The 6000-nt window shown below is 43.4% G+C and overlaps 1 protein-coding gene across 7 annotated transcripts in view; it reads right to left on the reverse strand.

Moving 5' to 3' along the window:
* LOC148030179 (uncharacterized) overlaps nucleotides 1-5578 on the reverse strand; it is a 159257-nt gene extending 153679 nt beyond the window's left edge. For 3 of the 7 annotated variants that reach the window (XM_087686453.1, XM_087686451.1, XM_087686452.1), the window contains exon 1: nucleotides 5388-5574. The gene's annotated coding sequence lies outside the window, so the exon portion shown is untranslated. Of the gene's footprint in view, nucleotides 1-5387 lie in introns of all 7 variants that reach the window. The other 4 variants (XM_087686456.1, XM_087686454.1, XM_087686455.1 and 1 more) reach the window with 3 other exon arrangements.
* Between the last annotated feature and the right edge of the window lie 422 nt (nucleotides 5579-6000).

Raw genomic sequence — 6000 nt, forward strand, 5'->3', positions numbered from 1 at the left:
CATTGCTTCAACCCTTAAACATTGGGGTGTCTACCAATGCTGCATCATAGTCCGCGCCATCTCAATAACACACTCATTCTTCGGCTCTAATATGCAATTCTCCTAAGATGCATTCATATCGGTAAACTCCTGGTGAATGGCTCACCCCAATCTCTAGCAATCCACACACAAGTTGACCATGAGCTACCTTCCCACGGCACTCTTAGTTCAGGTGGCCGAATCCAGCATGTCGTAGCTCAATCTCAGTCTATGAAGAAAGAAGAGAAGTAAAGGCTCATGAAGTCTACATCTTGTAGACTCCATTCTCCTTGCAACCTGCACAGAGAACCTGTTCAAGAATCTCCATCAAAAAGTCGAAAGGAGTTCTTATCAAACTCGACTATAGCGCCAAAAGCACCAGCTTGCCCATCCAAACTTAGTTGCATATCACCTTTGCCTTTGATGGGGGAGACTAAAGAGCCATCACCAATGAGAATTTGCACATTCATCAAACACATACAAGCAATACCATCTGTCAAAGGTGTCATGTGGCAAGAAGCGCCACTATTCACAATCGACTCGCGAGAGAGTAGGGCCATCGTCGTGCATCAAAGGCTTTTGGAGGAGCGTCCTTAATCACCTCCAAATAGAGGATGGCGGCCAATGAAGGAGCACCCACCGCTCTTAAGTCCTTCGTAGTTTTCTCCTCCTTGGTGTCCTTGTTGGAGTAGTCCTTCCAATATCCTGTCTTGCCACAAATGTGACAAGTAGACTTGTTGGCTTTATCTTGGTCTTCTCGTTCTTTTTTTCTTGATGTGAGCTATCACGGCCCAAGCGCAAGAGAGAAATAGGAACAATCGGATGCGGACATTCAATTTGTCTCAATGTTCTTGTACCTTCGCTAACTCAGCTTTCTCACAAGCAAAAGGCTTGGAGATATCACGGACTGTAGGATGGTTTATGCCTCAATCATAAGCTCCGCCAAATCATAGGGCTCCAACATGGCAAGCATCATTACCCACAGGATGCAATAATTCCTCCTGTTGAGCTTCTAATTGGAAGGAAGAGCCGGTAACACAAGGCCCTTATGGTCCACAATAGCCTAAAATTCCACATCAAGCTCGGAAGACATTGTCACATAAATAACTTGCACAATAAACACGAGCAATTCCTTCTAACTCCCAACACACAACCTGCTAGGGCTTCCTTTGCTCCTCCTAAACTTGTTTCAACAATAGACGACAATGAAAACGCAAAAAATCTACACCAAAAGGCTGAAAATGCAGCCTATTCTCCTTCATAAACACCAAAAATGTGCAAAAAAATAGTAACTTTGCTCCTTCTCGTGCTTCACTTGTTCGTCTCAACCTTGTGTTAATGTGCAACCCTCCTACTCCACCTCAAACATTGAAAGCGCAGTGCTGAAATCTCCCCTTCAGATTTGCCCATGATCAATCAGTCCTTTGATACTACTTTTGATATTGATACCAGGTCAAAGCACGGTGAATGTGGAAGTGTATGCCCAAATTGAAAACAAATGGACATGGAGAGAGAGGGCAGAGAGAAAAAGACAATAGAACACAGAAATCTGCAGTGAATGAACATTGAAATGAAGATGGCAGACATGTATAAGGGCAGTGTATACGTATGTCGGCTATATCTCTCCACCTACACCTAAAAAGACAAGTGCCAAAGACCGAGAAGGGATTAGGCATAAATAGCCCAAAAATGAATGAAAATAGCAAGTAAGCCATTTTACCACTCAAAACACTAGCTGGCTGTGCCGAATCTCCAACGAAAATGCTACGCACTGCCACGTGGCACCTACCTAGCAACTTTCTAATTGCATTTTTCAGCCCAATTAAATTAATTTTCATTTTGAAAATTAATGTAATTATTGATTCTTGCCCATAAAAATAACTATACTAGCTAACAATCAGATTTGGCTAGGCAAATTTGTCGTCCAAGCAATCTTGAGCATTTATGAGCCCCTGAACTAGCATTATTGAATTAATTAAGCCTACTTCCTAATGTCACCCTTAACGTTAATGGCCAATAAAATATTCTACACCAAAATCTGACACCAAGTACCACCTAGTACCTCTCAAGTATAACTTATTACAACTTTTGCCTTTGACACCCCACTGACTTCTCAGAGTCCTGTGCCCATCATTGTAAAATAATAAACTAGCACATTACATGTGCAACTCACATTTACACATTTGATTAACGCTTAATCAAATGCTAAGCAATACATCAAATTTTCACATCATCGTCATAAGATTGTTTAGTATACAATTAAATTATAACTTATGATTATTTTCTACATGATTCTTGCACATATGTTGTGGTTTCAATTTATTGGCATCTTTTTTTCGTAAAGATAATTGACTTAAGTAGTAAATATTTACATCAGACCGTCACGTCAACATTCTCTCTGTATCTCTTACATTTTATTACATCAGACCATCAGGTCAACATACTGTCTCTCTCACACTCTCTCTGTAGAATATTTACATGAGGCCTGTAAGCTCTCAAAACAACCGGAACAACCGATCACATGACCAATTCTAATAAATCACGCAGAAGAAACAGCTAGAGTAGAGCAAACAATCACCAGCCAAGGAGCAGCAATATCCAGAAGAACCAAGTCATCTAACATCATAGAAGAGATTTGCCATAACACCAATCCACGCACACAGGCCACATGCCCATGGATGTCCGATGCCGAATCAAAAATAAAGGCATTGCGAGTACGCCATATATGCCACACGGCTATCCATCGAAGGAAATGAAATAGGCAAGAACAAACTGAAGGCAAAGAGGGCATAGAGGACATATTGCCCATAATCCACGAACGAACTGGTGTACGGTGCTAAGCCACCGAGAACCACACACAAGAAATGAAATTCAAGATCTGTCGCACAACAGGGCAAGAGACAAAGAGGTGAAGCAATGTCTCATTACATGTAGTACAGAAAACACAACGATCTACATAGATTTTTCACGCACGGAGCACTTCTGTTGGAAGTCCCCCAATGAGTAACCTCCACATGAATACTTTAACCTAATACGGAACCTTAGACCTCCAAAGCTAGATAAATCTTTTCCGCCACTTTTTTTTGCTATCCCTAAGATGCCAAAGCTTATTAACCTTCCTCGTGATCCATCTCTTAGCTTCCACCATCTGATGATATATCTGATTAGCTGACCTTTGCCCAAAGTCATCGAGAAGCACAAACATCAAGTCACGCCATGGATCCAATGGTTGTAGCACAGACAAAGGAGAGAACCTCTAAAGACTTGTCCTGTATGAACAACCAAATATCCCTATATCCACGAGGCACCCTAAAGTACTAACGAATACCCCTAAAAGAATAAAGGCGAGGCTAGCCAAGAATAACACAATCATAGATTGTCTTCAACCCTAACCTAGCCATCCGATTAAACTTGTCTCGCTGCAAATCTTATTGTGGCCAATCCAACAACCTTGAGGAAGTCAGTATTTCTTCTTGCAGCCAATTTTCCTTCTTAAGATCTGCCCTCTGCAGACATGCAATTGAAGCTCGAGAAGGAAACTGCAATTGCTGGGAGCGAAAAACATCCTGAGGAGGCACAGGCCTTCCACAAGCATCGAATCGCAAGGCTAAATCAGAAGTCCTTCTATCTTCCACTGCCGGAGCACGCAAAGATTGAGGTTTCATATAAAACCCCTTGCCTTTGCGTTGAAAGTCCTGAGTGATTGGGAGCGGCGGAGGATGGGCAGGATTCAATCGAGAATCTTGCCTAGCATTACGACGAACCACAGTGACCCAAGAATCCCCCCAAGGAGACAAATTTCGCCCAACCACAATCGAAGGACGCTCCCCACCCTCGTGAGGAACATTCTTCTTGCCTTCCTCACCACCTTGTTGGGAAATATGCTTTGGATCACGTACTGGTTGCTCAATCATCTGCTGAGGGTGGTGGTCTTGTATTACCATATCTTCATTCATAGGGTCCTGCACTACCTCCGTATTTTTGTCGCATTCCGAAACGAAATGGCTGAACTAGCCACATCTGAAACAGTGTCCTACAAAAGTATCCCATTTCAACTCATACACCAACGTTTGTAAGCTTGGAACTTCAAAATGAATTTTTGTCGGGCGAGGTTTGCCAGTATCCCATAGCATACATGCCCTGTTCCTCTTGCGGAAAGGCAGCCAAGATTCCACCAAAACCTCACCAAGGGTTCTTAGTACCATAGGGAGGAGTCTCCAAAGATGCACAAGGAAATCCACCACCTCTACCCAAATTGGGCATGCTTGTCTCAGCATGTCCTAAAATTCAGCCATGGGCCTCCAAGGGACCACATGAACCAGCTGCTCATCCATAAACAAAGGAATGCATTGCATAACAAGAGCCCGTACTTCCGCAAAACGAAAAAGAACCTTAAAGAACCCCTTTGGGCCATCATTAATCTCTTCAACCAGGGGAACTTGCATATGCCCTGAAGCATCATCTGGGCACTGTTCAAAACTGACAAGCATAGACTGCAACCAAGCACGAATTCTAGTGATCAAAGAAGTCCTTCCAGTAAAATAAAATATGGCTATCCTCTCATGGAAAGCAGCTATCTATTGTGTAGGACCAGGTCGGTTCCCATGACTGCAACTACTTGATCCTTATCCGGTAATGTGTTAGCTTTATCCTCGTTACAATGGACATAATCCAACATAAGATGATTGGTAGTGGCCAGCATGAACTGTAAAGCCCCATTAGGTTGCGAACACGAAACATGAACCTCAGGCTGAGGCAAATTTGGGCCGAAGGCTGGTTCTTCAACTGACATCCTACGATGTTTGCCCATCTCTTCACTATCCAGCAACGGCCAAGGTTGATCAGTCAAGTAATCACCATCCAAGTCAGCCAGGTCCTTGTCATTCCCTTGCCCAATCTGCTGATCAACAAAGGCCATATCGATACCATTAATTAGATTCCTACAGATTTGCCATAGCAAAAGCAGATTCTGGTCCCAAAATTCTCTCTCACTCTGTGCAAAACCCTCAGGATGTGCTGCAGGCTCTCTGCGTAGGTCTTGAAACTGCGAACTGACAGTTCGCTATTGAGCAGGCTGTCTGTACTGGCCTTCTCACTCTTTCTATCTTTCTCTTACACAGTTGCAAAGCAGGGCAGCACAGGAAAGAAGGGCGCACGCAGTACAGGGCGACGGCTGTTCACAGGCAGGGCAGGGCTCGAGCAGAGGAAAACGAACCAGACGGTTGCACAGAAGCAGGGAACCACAGTGCCTTGGTCCGTCAGCTCTCTCTCTCTCTCTCTCTCTCTCTCTCTCTCTCTCTCTCAGAGGAGGGCGACCCAGAACAGCAGGTCGCACGGCAGTAGGCTCTGAAGGACGGCAGGGTACTTACAGGTTGGCAGGGCGAGATATTGTCGTCAGGGCGAACCCCACGCTGGTCTGAGGGGAGATCTCCCGCAGCGCACAGGTCAGGACGCGCGTCACCAGGTCAGGCCCCAGCCAGTTCCGCCATCGCTAACGAACCAAAATGATTGGCATTTTAACAGCATTGCCACTGAACACATTACTTCACAACGTAATTTCTCCACTTTTGTGGCGTGTGAATAGGATCTTGAATCACACGCATGGAAGTGCAAAATATTATCTAGCAACAAGATTATGTTCGCATGTAGTAAATTTGACCGTTGTGGGATATTCCAAAGGGCTATTTTGGTGCACTATGGAAGATATATTGCAACTAGTATCCTATTCATACAAAGGATTCCTATTCTTTAAGATTATTTATTCTACTGGATTTTTAAAATCTTGTTTCTATTTTTTTTTAAGACTTTTCAAGTCTACAACTAGAAGATGACTCTTAAGTATAGTTCTTGGGCGAATATCGAAGTCTCCTTTGCAAATGCCTGATTCATTCAACAAAAGTTCATGTATACTCTTAAGACTTTTGTTTATTATTTCTATACCTAAATCATTGTCTTCGAATTATGTGTTTCTTCAACCAAGAC

This window comes from Lygodium microphyllum, chromosome 10, assembly GCF_053477565.2.
Source record: "Lygodium microphyllum isolate KBCC chromosome 10, Lygodium_microphyllum_v1.1.10, whole genome shotgun sequence".
Taxonomy (NCBI): domain Eukaryota; kingdom Viridiplantae; phylum Streptophyta; class Polypodiopsida; order Schizaeales; family Lygodiaceae; genus Lygodium; species Lygodium microphyllum.